This window comes from Amblyraja radiata, chromosome 14, assembly GCF_010909765.2.
Source record: "Amblyraja radiata isolate CabotCenter1 chromosome 14, sAmbRad1.1.pri, whole genome shotgun sequence".
NCBI lineage: Eukaryota > Metazoa > Chordata > Chondrichthyes > Rajiformes > Rajidae > Amblyraja > Amblyraja radiata.
In genome coordinates, this window is record NC_045969.1 from 32791330 (window position 1) to 32806480 (window position 15151).

Genomic DNA, 15151 nt, shown 5'->3' on the forward strand with positions numbered 1-15151 from the left:
TTTCGCCCCCTCCATAGCACAGAAACTGCTCTCCTCAAAGTCCTCAACAACCTCCTCACCTCTGCTGACACTGGTTCCCTCAACATCCTCATCCTCCTCGACCTGAGTGCGGCCTTCGATACCGTGAACCATAACATCCTGCTTACCAGACTTAAAGACCTTGGCATTGAAGGTTCTGCACTCAGCTGGCTCCATTCCTTCCTTTCCAACCGATCCCACTTCATCTCTCTCCATAACCACACCTCTGCTACAGCCACTGTCACTCAAGGCGTTCCCCAAGGCTCTGTTCTCGGTCCCCTACTCTTCATCATCTACATCCTCCCCCTTGGTCATATACTCCGTCACTTCAAACTGGACCCAGATCTATCTCAGCACCAAGTCCCCCCACCACCCCCCTCTCTCCCATATCAACTCCTGCCTGTCAGCCATCAAATCTTGGATGCAACTCAACTTCCTTAAATTAAACAGTAACAAAACAGAATTTCACCTCATTGGCTCCAAATCAACACTTACCAAAATTAACAACCCCACTCTCACTATTGACGGCACCACTGTCTCCCCATCTCCTCAGGCCCGCAACCTTGGCGTGATCTTGGACTCAACCCTCTCCCTTGAGCCTCACATCCGCCATGTTGTCAAAACATCATTTTTTCACCTCCGCAACATTGCCAAAATCAGACCCTCTCTCACACCCCCCCCCTGCTGAAAGACTCATCCATGCCTTCATCTCCTCCCGACTGGACTACTGTAACTCTCTTCTCTGGCATAAATTCCAGCAACATCAACCGACTCCAACTGGTCCAGAATGCAGCCGCCCGACTCATTACCCACACCAAATCCTGGCACCACATCACCCCAGTCCTCAAAGAACTTCACTGGCTTCCCATTTCCCACCGGATCATCTACAAAATCCTGGTCCTCACCTACAAAGCCCTCAACCACTTGGCCCCCCCTTATCTCACTGACCTCCTCTCCCCCTACCAACCCTCACGGTCCCTCAGATCCATTTCAGCCGGTCTCCTCTCCATTCTGAAAACCAACCTCTGCACTTTTGGAGACAGAGCCTTCTCCAGGGCAGCTCCCAGGCTCTGGAACTCCCTCCCACAATTGATCCGAACTTCTGAGTCCCTCACCATCTTCCAGTCCCGCCTCAAGACCCATCTCTTCACCTCTGCATACCCTTAGTCCCATGTCCCCCTCCCCTTTGCATCTCTGTCTTACTGCTCTATTTTGTTTTGTTCTTGACTCACCATGTAAAGCGACTTTGAGTCCTTGAAAAGCGCTATACAAATAAAATGTATTATTATTATTATATGTGGACTGAGCTTCAGACACTGGAAGTCAGTTGCACCTATTTGTCAAAATGTTTCTTTGTAATGCTGTTTATAATGTAAGTGGGATTCTTAAAGAAAATTATTCTCTATTTCCTCTTGTCAGTTTTAACATTCACTATGCTGAAATAGTAAGATCTTCATGCCATGTAGAATCAACAATAAGGTGAAAGGCCGTTTAGTCCGACCAACACTCTTCTCTAGGTAATATTTTTGTAATTTAATTTTCCTATGTCCTTATTAGTTTTTCTTTTGCAAAATTTGCAAATCTTTCAAATTGTTTGATTCTGTGGTTCTTTCCTGAGCACTACATTTTAGGTTTTAAGATCCACCCATATAATTCCATCTTTGGCTTTTTACTCTGTTCCTGAGACATGTGAACTGTATGAAAGCAGTTGATCGAGTGCAGGATTAGTACATCTAGAACAGGGGTGGGGAAGCTTTTCATGTTGGAATGCCGCATTAAGTTAGCCGTAATCTAATAAGGCCGCATCCAAGAAACTTCAATTAGATCAGGACTGCCAACTCTCACGTGAGAGTTTGAGCGTGAGAATCATGCATTTGAGAAAATTCTCACGCCCTCACGCTGATGACAGAATTCTCATGCTGTCTTCAATCCCTGCACAGCAAAGATCCTATAGCGGAACTATAGGAGCTTTGCTGCACAGTTTGTCTCTTTACGCCACGTGACAGCGATCTCTGCGGTCTGGGGAAGCGCGTCGGTCCCGGGGCAGCGGGTGTCACCGCCTCTGTGCGCCGGCTGCGAGCGCTGCCGGCCGCCACTGCAGCCTCGCTCCCTCCCTCCTGCCTTTCAACTCACACGGCAGCGCCGCCAATCCACGCTACACCGTGCCCGCTAGTCTCCCCATTGGGCGTCCGGGGAGAGAGAGAGGAAAAGAAAAGAAAAAAAGGGAGGGATGGAGGCAAAGAGAGACGGGGAGGGAATATAGAAAGGGGGGGAAGGAGGGAGGGGGTAGGAAAGATGTGTGTGTGTCTGTTCGTCTCCCCGTGTGTGTGTCTGTCTTCCTTTGTGTGTGTGTGTCTCCCTGTGTGTGTGTTTTGCACATCCTGGCCTTAGACAGGGCTGCCAACTCTCACGCTTTAAGCGTGAATGTCACGTATTTCAGCCAATTCTCACGCTGATGACAGAATTCTCATGCTGTCTTCAGCCCCTGCACAGTTTGTCTCTTTGCGCCACATCACAACGATCTGTGCGGTCTGGGAAAGCGCGTCGGTTGACGGCTGTGAGTGACGTCGCGTTTCTTCTCTTCTTTCTTGGTTGGATGTGCAGCCGCTGACAACATGAAGCAGCCGGAGATGGAACTAACCAGGTGAATCCGTTGTAAAACATTGGGGGGACCACAATGAAGCCAAACATCTAGGACAGGGTTCGGAAACCTACGGAATTACGGGCCGATTCCGGCCCGTAACCCGAAAAACCACGTTTTTTTTTGCGGGTTTGGGGCAGGCAAGCCGACCTGAGAACTGCAGCCATTTCCTGGGACGCGAGCTGATCTAGGAACTGCAACCAGTCCCGGGGCATGCAGAATTCCAACTTGATTATTATGGACAAATTGGGCCAGCCATGTACATGTTGTATAACTCTGACTATGCAGATCTGAATGGGCTTAGAATGATCATTTAAACAAAATTGCCCCCACTTTCACAATTTTGATTCTTGAGATTAATATTCCTTTGCTCTGTTAACAGCGTTAAAGTACTTATGAGGTAGAGACAATAGACAATAGGTGCACGAGTAGATCATTCAGCCATTCGAGCCAGCACCGCCATTCAATGTGATCATGGCTGATCACACCCAATCAGTACCCCGTTCCTGCCTTCCTCCCATATCCCCTGACTCCTCTATCATCTTCTTCATGCATATGGCGTGCACAGCCTAAAGTTGTCGGTCAACTTGTTCTATTTGATCTTATTTGATTGTGCACGCCGGGTTGATTACATTTGTCGAAACAGGGCGGACCACGTGAAGGTTGCAATCTCCCACCCCACCCGCTATCTTTAAGAGCCCTATCTATCTCTCTTGAAAGCATCCAGAGAACCTGCCTCCACCACCCTCAGAGGCAGAGAATTCCACAGACTCACAGCTCTCTGTGAGAAAAAGTGTTTCCTCGTCTCCATTCTAAATGGCTTACCTTTTATTCTTAAACTGTGGCCCCTGGTTCTGGACTCCCCCAACATCAGGAACATGTTTCCTGCCTCTAGCGTGTCCAAAACCTTAACAATCTTATATGCTTCAATAAGAATCCCTCTCATCCTTCTAAACTCCAGAGTGTACAAGCCCAGCTGCTCCATTCTCTCAGCATATGACAAGTCAGGAAAGGGAACATGTTTTTTTTTGGTTTGCTTTAATTTGTTAGTTGACTGCCATAATTTCTGAAATGGTCTTAAAGTAACTTAACTGTTATAAAGCAGTAATAAGTGATTTTTGTGCAAACAATTGGAACTCGCATAAAATGTTTGCAGCAGGGCTGCCAACTCTCATGCATTGAGCGTGAGATTCACACATTTCACAAAATTCTCACGCTCTCGCGTTGATCACAAATTTCTCACGCTCAAATATCTGCAGGTACTGGAAGCTCTAAATGAAGTAAAAATTGTTTTAGAGGCGAATAAAAACCATGAGAGGAATATAAGGTGAATGCATAGTGTAGAGGGCATTGGTTTAAAGCAGGGCTGTCAAACTACCGGCCCGCAGGATGATTTTGGGGTGAGTGGGGACGTCGGTGCAGCCTCCGGAGCCGCGGGGATGAATCTCGGCTAAGGCTCCGCTCCGATGCCTGACCCCTGGGTCATTGACCCTCACCTCTCCCAGACCCCAGCTGGACAAGGAACACCTGGGCCGGCACGCATTCCGGGGGGGGGGGGGGGGGGGGGAACGCTCCCCAGACGTCGCCATGTCTCCGCTCACTCTGGATGTTGTCGCCGCTTCACTGACACACACTCTCTCTCACACACACACACATTGGCACACACAAGGTTTAAAGGGCCAAATGTGGATAAATGGGACTAGTTTAGATGAGGCATCTTGATCTGCATCGACAAGTTGGGATGAAGGGCCTGTTTCCATGCTGTAAGACTATGACACATTGTAGAATGGGTGCAATTGCTCTGGAGAGGATCCAGGGGCGATTTATGAAGATGTCGGCAGGGCTGTTTTTTTTCATTTTGAAGAAAGATTTGATAACGGATTGTATTCTCCGCAGCAACGGAGGTGAAGAAAAAACTTAGTTGAGGTGAATAATATTATGTGTATAAGACCTGTTATCTAACTAAGGGCAGAAATCAGAATCATGTGTTCATCTTTATTGACATGACACCATAATAAATGTATTACAGAAAAAAAGATTTAAGGGGTGGCACGGTGGCGCAGCGGTAAAGTTGCTGCCTTACTACTGGTTTTCTCTGGATATTCTTGTTTCTCTCATATCCGAAAGAAGTGCAGGTTTGTAGGTTAAATGGCTTCTGTAAATTGTCCCTGTCGTGATGGATGGAACTGGTGTATGATAGATTGCTGGCCGGTGTGGAATTGGTGCGCTGAAGGGCCTGTTTCCATATTTTTTTTTACATATATATCGTAATTTCATTGAACCATATATGATTGAATATGTGGCATTATTTTCATTTTGTTTCTATAGTCAAAGGGTAAGGTTAATTGATTTATTTGTGCAGAACAGTGATGGAAGTCCGACTCTTGCCTTGCTTCCCTGTGTTTTTCCCTATATACATGCATAACAGCATGAATTATAATCTGATTTCCATACATGAATATAGAAAATAGGTGCAGGAGTAGGCCATTCGGCCCTTCGAGCCTGCACCGCCATTCAATATGATCATGGCTGATCATCCAACTCAGTATCCTGTGCCTGCCTTCTCTCCATACCCCCTGATCCCTTTAGCCACAAGGGCCACATTTATCTCCCTCTTAAATATAGCCAATGCACTGGCCTCAACTACCTTCTGTGGCAGAGAATTCCAGAGATTCACCACTCTCTGTGTGAAAAATGTTTTCCTCATCTCGGTCCTAAAAGATTTCCCCCTTATCCTTAAACTGTGACCCCTTGTTCTGGACTTCCCCAACATCGGGAACAATCTTCCTGCATCTAGCCTGTCCAACCCCTTAAGAATTTTGTAAGTTTCTATAAGATCCCCCCTCAATCTTCTAAATTCTAGCGAGTACAAACCGAGTCTATCCAGTCTTTCTTCAATATAGTCAATCATGTGCTGCACCTGTTGACCAGAGCCTGGCTCTATTGTGGAATGTAATTAGGAATGTAATTTAGCCTAACCTTATACCTAATCCAATTTAAAGCATAAATGTTGCATTAAGGTGTAAGTTAAAAGACTCGCTACAGTATGCACCAGATTGCACAATTTCAAGCTGAAAAATGCGAAAACTCCCTGCCTCCCTAGGGGGACACACCCTCCCCCCCTCCCATTTAAAATATTTAAAATACGTTCATTTTAAGATTAAAATAAAAAATAATAAGGCGAATAAAAACATATTAATAAAAATAAAAGGATTTGTTCTACAAAATTTGGATTCATTCAAAAGGCCGCACTTAATGGCCTAGAAGGTGAGCCCTCAGGCTGGCCTGCAGGTGCGAGTGCACAGAATGGAGAAGGAGCTGGAGCTGCTGACCGCTGACTTCCGGGCTTGGCGGGACCAGGGCGGTGAGCCGTCTGAAACCATACGCCTCCCTCCCCCGCTGACACCAGCTCACATCGAGCAGCTGGGCAAGGTAACCCTTCAGAGACTGGAGGAGCTTCAGAACATGCTGCCCTTCGAGTCACTGGAGAGGGTGCAGGTGAGTCTCAAATGCTGGCAGCTTGGCCTCTTCCCCCACCCCTGCCTGGCAGTGATGTGTAGTCTGTCCATAGGGGGGTGAGCAGAGCCTTGATTGATGCAGAAGGAAATCCATCTGTTAGTTAACCTGTTGCTTAACCTGCCTGGTAGTTATTGAGAGAGATGGCATGGAAACAGGCCCTTTGACCCACTGAGTCCACGCTGACCATCGATCACCCATTTGCACTAATCAAATCCATTTGTTATCTGGCAACTGAATGAGTTTACCACAACTAGAGAGCAGTCCTGAACTACTATATACCTCATTGGCAACCCTCGGACTATCTTTAATTGGACTTTACTATCTTTACCTTGCACTAAATGTTTTACTCTTATGTATCTATACACTGTAAATACCCCGATTCTAATACTGTAAATACCCCGATAAGTGAAAAGAAAGAGATTAGTTAGACATGTGAAAAGAAAGAAGAAAGAGATTAGTTAAAACAAATGTAGGTCCCTTGCAGTCAGAAACAGGTGAGTTGATCATGGGGAACAAGGATATGGCGGACCAATTGAATAACTACTTTGGTTCCGTCTTCACTAAGGAAGACATAAATAATCTGCCGGAGATAGCAGGGGACCGCGGGTCAAAGGAGTTGGAGGAATTAAGTGAAATCCAGGTTAGTCGGGAAGTGGTGTTAGGTAAATTGAATGGATTAAAGGCCGATAAATCCCCAGGGCCAGGTAGGCTGCATCCCAGAGTACTTAAGGAAGTAGCTCCAGAAATAGTGGATGCATTAGTAATAATCTTTCAAAACTCTTTAGATAGTAGTTCCTGAGGATTGGCGGGTAGCAAACGTAACCCCACTTTTTAAGAAGGGAGGGAGAGAGAAAACGGGGAATTACAGACCAGTTAGTCTAACATCGGTAGTGGGGAAACTGCTAGAGTCAGTTATTAAAGATGGGATAGCAGCATATTTGGAAAGTGGTGAAATCATTGGACAAAGTCAGCATGGATTTACGAAAGGTAAATCATGTCTGACGAATCTTATAGAATTTTTCGAGGATGTAACTAGTAGCGTGGATAGGGGAGAACCAGTGGATGTGGTGTATCTAGACTTCCAGAAGGCTTTCGACAAGGTCCCACATAAGAGATTAGTATACAAACTTAAAGCACACGGCATTGGGGGTTCAGTATTGATGTGGATAGAGAACTGGCTGGCAGACAGGAAGCAAAGAGTAGGAGTAAACGGGTCCTTTTCACAATGGCGGGCAGTGACTAGTGGGGTACCGCAAGGCTCAGTGCTGGGACCCCAGCTATTTACAATATATATTAATAATCTGGATGAGGGAATTGAAGGCAATATCTCCAAGTTTGCGGATGACACTAAGCTGGAGGGCAGTGTTAACTGTGAGGAGGATGCTAGGAGACTGCAAGGTGACTTGGATAGGCTGGGTGAGTGGGCAAATGTTTGGCAGATGCAGTATAATGTGGATAAATGTGAGGTTATCCATTTTGGTGGCAAAAACAGGAAAGCAGACTATTATCTAAATGGTGGCCGATTAGGAAAAGGGGAGATGCAGCGAGACCTGGGTGCCATGGTACACCAGTCATTGAAAGTAGGCATGCAGGTGCAGCAGCCAGTGAAGAAAGCGAATGGTATGTTAGCTTTCATAGCAAAAGGATTTGAGTATAGGAGCAGGGAGGTTCTACTGCAGTTGTACAGGGTCTTGGTGAGACCACACCTGGAGTATTGCGTACAGTTTTGGTCTCCAAATCTGAGGAAGGACATTATTGCCATAGAGGGAGTGCAGAGAAGGTTCACCAGACTGATTCCTGGGATGTCAGGACTGTCTTATGAAGAAAGACTGGATAGACTTAATAATAATAATAATAATACATTTTATTTTTGGGCGCCTTTCAGACATCTCAAGGACACCTTACAAAGATTAACAGGAATAAAAAACATATAATCAGAATAAAATAAATAATAAAGACATCACAGAAACACAAATTAAAAACAGAATTCAGTCCAAAAATCAAAAACACAATGTGAAGAGAGAGCAGCGGCAGCTAAAGCGTGCTAGCGTCCACTCTCTCTTCACGGCAGCCATCTTGGACAAAGACTAACAGGATTACATACAGAAAAAAAAATCATCCCCCACAATGTATACCACTGTGGGGGAAGGCACAATGTCCAGTCCCCAACCCGAAGTTCACCCAAAGTCAGGCCCAGACTTGGTTTATACTCTCTAGAATTTAGGAGATTGAGAGGGGATCTTATAGAAACTTACAAAATTCTTAAGGGGTTGGACAGGCTAGATGCAGGAAGATTGTTCCCGATGTTGGGGAAGTCCAGGACAAGGGGTCACAGCTTAAGGATAAGGGGAAAATCCTTTGAAACCGAGATGAGAAAAACTTTTTTCACAGAGAATGGTGAATCTCTGGAACTCTCTGCCACAGAGGGTAGTTGAGGCCAGTTCATTGGCTATATTTAAGAGGGAGTTAGATGTGGCCCTTGTGGCTAAGGGGATCAGAGGGTATGGAGAGAAGGCAGGTACGGGATACTGAGTTGGATGATCAGCCATGATCATATTGAATGGCGGTGCAGGCTCGAAGGGCCGAATGGCCTACTCCTGCACCTAATTTCTATGTTTCTATGTTTCTATGTGGCCTTAAGGCCGCAGGTTCCCCACCCCTGATCTAGAACCTTCTAGATTCCAACAATGCCATGTATTATTCCTCTGACACTTGTCCACATTCTATGGCCCCCAGTTTTAGATAACATCACAATGGGGAAAAGTTCCCTACTATCCACATTCAATAAATTACCCTCTCATATCCTCTTAAAAGTCCCCAGCTCTGAGGAGAAAATACTCAGCATAGTCAATCCCTCCATGACTGAATAATCCATTTCAGATGACATGCTGGTGAATCTCCTCTACATCCTCTCACAGTGTAATCGCTCCTTTGAGTGTGGTGATCAGAACTACACAGTACTTGAGCGGTGGTTTAAACAATGTTTTATTAAGTTGTAGACAGGATCCAGGTAATTTCTTGTGGTATACCACTGGTCAAGTGCTTATAACCACTGAAACAATTATCTACTGTCACCCTCTATCTCACCAAGCTAAATATGGATCTTCCTTTACAGTATTTGTCTGAAAATGAACTAGATTATTTGCAATTTCTGTGCATGTTAATCTCCAATGTAAGATTTGTACCATGGCATTTTTGCCAGTGAACCAAGAAGCAGGATGGCAACTTGATACACTTATGTTCAAGTGATTGCTGGGACATTGGAAACAGTTCTGAGGGAGATAGGGCAAATGCCCTGGTGGGGAGATTTAAGGTAATTTGGCTGGAGAATAGACATTAGAAAGTAGCACAGAAAAGCGGAAAGAAAAAATATTAGAAGGAATAAATGATACTAGCACTAGAAGCAGGATGCTTTTAGACAAGACCAGGTGGAATAAAGGGGGTTCTGGGTGATGTTTGCACATCATACGTATGAACAGAAAACAGATTCCGAATAAAGTTGGTGAGTTGCGAGTGCAATTAACTAAGGAATTATGAGAGATACAGGTTATGTTCCTCATGCCGGAACTTACTTTCAATAAACTTTTTTTAAGTTCCATCTAAGCTTCCATTTATGTCCAGATATGCTTTATCTTCCTTAATTGCAGTCGCAGCTCACCAAATTTCTGTCCATACTAGTGTGTCAACTCCTATACGATGAGGTTGCAATTTCTACAAAAACATTTAATGGGGCACCTTATTGAAAGTCTTCTGGAAATCTAAGTATAATACAACAACTATTTCTTTCATCCATAATTTATGATGATATTGCCAATAGAGAGACCTGACAAAAAAAATTGTAATCTGTTGTAAATATTTCTGATTGAGGGGTGTCTAGAAATGATGGCAATGGAGAGGATAGCAATATTGATTAAGGAGAATATTCTTGTGCTGCAGGAGAACATCCTGGAACTATCATGGGCAGATGTGTTCAGAGTTGTGAATCAAGCAAAGGTTCAACTACATTAGTGAGAATTATTTGAGTTGAAGAGAAAATTCTCAGGTAAAATGGAAATGTATGAAAGCCAAAGAAGAGTAATGTTGGGAGATTTTAACCATCCAAGTATAGGATGTGTCAATAATATGTAGAGCACAGAGGATGGAGATTTTAATGTACATTGAGGAGAACTTCATGTAGCCAATATACTTCTGGACCAGTGCAGAAGATAACCTTCTGTTCATCCCTGCATGTTCAAACTGTAAGAACAACACCTTATAATCCCTTGGACAGCTGAGGATTCTCCAATTTAAATTCTATTTCTCCTCATCTAGCCAGCTACTTTCCTCTCCCCATCCACTTGTGGGCACCTTTCTTTCCACTCTATCTGTCCCCGTCATCCAATTACTCGTCCACTCTCCCTTCAACCCACTAAACCTCCCTGTTTACCCCCTCCTTCCTTCCTATGAGTCCACCATTAGAACCCTTTTGTCTTCTCCCATTATCACCTCAAGTTGGTGACTGTCTCCACCTTTTTCCCCCTTGACTCATCTCATGAGGATCCATCCATCTACTTTTTTGCCCCACCACTCTCCCTCTGTTTCCTTCTACCAGCTAACTCCCATCTACCTCATCATTCAGATGCCGACGTTGTCTGTTTATTTCCTTCCACAGATGCTGACTGGCCCACTGAATTTCTCCAGCAGTTTATTTTATGCCATGTAATCTCATCGGACTGTTATTGAATATTTTGCAATTTGGTTAACAGTGCAAAAATCTAGGATCAAAGTTTGCCAGAATCTAAGCCTCCTGTCTCACCAATCTTCCTCCAAGGCACTGAGAACAATAATTGTAGGCAGAGTGTAGTTTACCAATTTGCATGCAACTCTTTAGGACGGTTATGATAATGGCCTTAAAGAAAACTGAGTTTGGTTAGGGTATGAAAAAGATGGAGCTGGGGTCATCATTGTAGTACTGCTGTGGAGCTGGGGAAAATCAGAGCCACTTCTTTTGTGGAATAGAAACTGGTTCCACAGGATCTAATTCTGTATTGCTGAAGAAATCAACATCTTAAATGTTTTGTTCTCTACTATTCTGGGTGCTTTGTACCAAAGATCTTATAGCGAATAAGATCTTTGCTTTGTACATTGCTGGCTCGTGTTTTCAGTTGGCTTTGAGCCTGGAGGCAGTGATTACAGTCGCATAGAGTTTAAGTTCTGCACTAACAGCCAGGAACGGATCATCATTCAAGAACATGAGTTTCAATTCCATCATGGCAGCTGACATTAATCATTCTCTCTTATTCAACTCACTTGGCCTTGTCATCTATCTGACGACTCACTCTGCTTTTAAACTTTTTTACTTAATCCTGAAGTGGATGTGAGTTGAATATCCGAGCTACGACTCCCCAATACTTACTAAAAAGAAATGAGTGGAACATTTATGATTTATATAGATATGATTTTTTAAATTACTGTTCTGTCAATGTTTACCAACCTATTGCTCACTGTGTACAAACCCAGTTATATTTAAATTATCTCTTCTACCTGTAGGTAGCATACTGGTTTGCCTGAAAAAAGACACTGCTTGCATGGTTTAATAAAGTAAATATTGACTCATAGTGTCTCTGATGTTTTGACAATGGATGTTGAGGGGTTTGAAAATCTCCAGAAAGGCCTCTTCATAAGGTGATCTTGCATTGCTGAAATTATTAATTGCACCACAACACATACCTATTACAGGTTCAAAAATAGAGAGGCAATGTTCATACCTTTCAATGGGAATAGATAAGCTAAAGGTTACTGAGAAATACTGGCAGTGCCAAGAAGAACTATCCACATTTCTCAGCCAAAAAGTGCCAGGAAATTCGTGATTTTATTGTGAATGAAGCAATCCTGAATTTGTTGTCGACCCACCTGATGATTTCCACATAGATTTGCTGTAATTCTCTGACATTTATGCTGGTGCATCAATCAGCGCCTCCTGTAACTGCTTAGACCTGGGACAGGATCTGCAAGCCCATTCATTTTGAGGTTTTACAGGAGTCAGGAAGAATAATAAAGTTATATATTTCTAATTGTTTGTGGTAATGTTAATTAGTTTAAATTATGTTTTAGGTGATTTAATTGTTTTTTTAATTGAACGATGTCTGCATTCACCTGGAAAAGGTGAATTACAAAGAATCACAAAGAAATCATCTCTCACAGTCCACCTTGAAGCTTACAAACTCCACCTCACTGACTACAAAGATGCCCTCATTGCTGCAAAATCTGCCTACCTCTCCTCCATATTCACCGATCCCTGCCAATACCACAGAACCCTCTTTTCCACAGTGGGCAACCTCCTCAAGCCTCGAGCCAACACTCTCCCAACCTCTACTCCGGATCTCTGCAACTCATTCCTCCACTTTTTCGCTGATAAAATCAGCACCATCTATCAATCTTTATCCCCTGTACCCGACTCCCCAGCATCTACTCCACCACCTACCAAGGCCCCTCCTTTCAACATCTCCACTGACCGCCTTACCCCTCCTCCACACTGCTTCCTCTCCCAGTTTGACCTGGTCACCCCTATTGAAATCTCCAAACTCATCAGCTCTTCCAAACCCACTACCTGCTCCCTCGACCCTCTCCCCACTCCCCTGCTGAAGTCCTGCATCCCCGTTCTCTGCCCCTACCTCACTAATCTCTTCAACTCCTCATTGTCCCAAGGAATTGTCCCCTCCGCTTTCAAAACAGCTGCTGTTACACCAATCTTAAAGAAACCTGGTCTTGATCCCTCCTCTCTCATTAACTACCGCCCAATCTCAAACCTCCCCTTTCTTTCAAAAACCCTGGAGCGTATCGTTGCGTCGCAACTTCATTCCCACCTCCTTGCGTATAACCTACTTGAACCCCTCCAATCTGGCTTTCGCCCCCTCCATAGCACAGAAACTGCTCTCCTCAAAGTCCTCAACGACTTCCTCACCTCTGCTGACACTGGTTCCCTCAACATCCTCATCCCCCTCGACCTGAGCGCAGCCTTCGATACAGTGAACCATAACATCCTGCTCACCAGACTCAAAGACCTCGGCATTGAAGGCTCTGCACTCAGCTGGCTCCGTTCCTACCTTTCCAACAGAACCCACTTCATCTCTCTCCACAACCACACCTCTGCTACAGCCACAGTCACTCAAGGCGTTCCCCAAGGCTCCGTACTCAGCCCCCTCCTCTTCATCATCTACATCCTCCCCCTTGGTCAGATACTCCGCCACTACATCCTGGACTTCCACTGTTACGCTGATGACACCCAGATCTACCTCGGCACCAAATCCCCCCACAACCCCCCCCTCTCCCATATCAACTCCTGTTTGTCAGCTATAAAAACCTGGATGCAACATAATTTCCTCAAACTCAACAGCGATAAGACAGAATTCCTCCTCATAGGCTCCAAAGCCACACTCAGCAAAATCAATAACCCCACTCTCATCATCGACGGCACCACTGTCTACCCATCTCCCCAGGCCCGCAACCTTGGCGTGATCTTTGATTCCACCCTCTCCCTTGAGCCTCACATCGCCATGTCATTAAAACCTCCTTCTTTCATCTCCGCAACATCGCCAAACTCAGACCCTCTCTCACACCTCCCGCTGCTGAAAGACTCATCCATGCCTTCATCTCCTCCCGACTGGACTACTGCAACTCACTTCTCCTTGGCATCAGCTCCACGTACATCAACCGACTCCAACTGGTCCAGAACGCAGCCGCCCGACTCATCACCCACACCAAATCCTGGCATCACATCACTCCAGTCCTCAAACAACTTCACTGGCTTCCCATCTCCCACCGGATCAACTACAAAATCCTGATCCTCACCTACAAAGCCCTCCACCATCTGGCCCCCCCATATCTCACTGACCTCCTCTCCCCCTACCAACCCTCACGGTCCCTCAGATCCACATCAGCCGGTCTCCTCTCCATCCACAAGTCCAACCTCCACAGTTTTGGGGACAGAGCCTTCTCCAGGGCAGCTCCCAGGCTCTGGAACTCCCTCCCCCAACTGATCCGCAATTCCGTGTCCCTCACCATCTTCCAGTCCCGCCTCAAGACCCATCTCTTCACCTCTGCCTATCCTTAGCCCCAAGTCCCCCTCCCTTTTCATCTGTGCATTAATTGCCTCATATTGTGTTTTGTATTGAATTCTGTCTTTACTTTGTGTACTAGTCATGTCTCTACTCAGTTGGAATTGCTCTCGCCCTCCCACATGACCAGGTTAACATTGCACAACTTGGTGGTTCCTCAAAGAGCCTCTCCAAATGAGATGGGGACACTCTAAATCATTAATTCGTCTTTATTGATTCAGATATTGAATTGTGGGCCAATTGTGTTTCAAAGCAGCGTGTCCAGCAATGAGTTACCCTTCGCAAACATGATTTGTCATGAATGGGACATTTGCGTGTAATTTTCTGTGTTCTTACATTTTTGGTTGATTTTTGATTACTGAGCAAAATAAGTTCCACCAACAATAGTGATGCAGTTGTGTCCAAGTACATAACCTTGAAGAAAGTATTAATTTTCAAATCACAACAATCATCCTTTTCATCAAACCGTTAACATATTAATAGCCATTGTCTCTTCCAACACGCTGTTAGCCAATCAGTCAAATAACAAAAAATGTCATCCAAAATTAAGTTTCCCATGCCATAAATCAAACACTGTTCAGGAATTATCACATTATTGCTGACCTAAATCCGATTCCACCACTCACCCATCGCCCCCAACTGCGCAGGCACAGCTCATTTCCCCTCATCCCCCAGAAATCCCTCCCCCTCTTCACCCTCCCTCTTCTTTCCCCTCTCCTCCTCCCTCCCCCACTCTCACCTTTCCCTCCCCTTTCCCCTATCCTCCGTCACTCCCTCCCTCCACAACTCCCCTCCCTACCCCCCTCCTCTCCCTCTATCAATCAACAATCCTCTCCTTGCTCCCTCCCCCACTCCCTCCCTCTTCTTACAACAATGT

The 15151-nt window shown here is 45.1% G+C and overlaps 1 long non-coding RNA gene across 1 annotated transcript; it reads left to right on the plus strand.

The window, feature by feature from the left end:
• Positions 1-1317: 1317 nt before the first annotated feature.
• LOC116980641 lies at positions 1318-11773 on the plus strand. Its single transcript, XR_004414029.1, has 2 exons — positions 1318-1535; positions 11708-11773. It is a non-coding gene; the product is annotated as an uncharacterized LOC116980641 (long non-coding RNA).
• The last annotated feature ends 3378 nt before the right edge of the window (positions 11774-15151 follow it).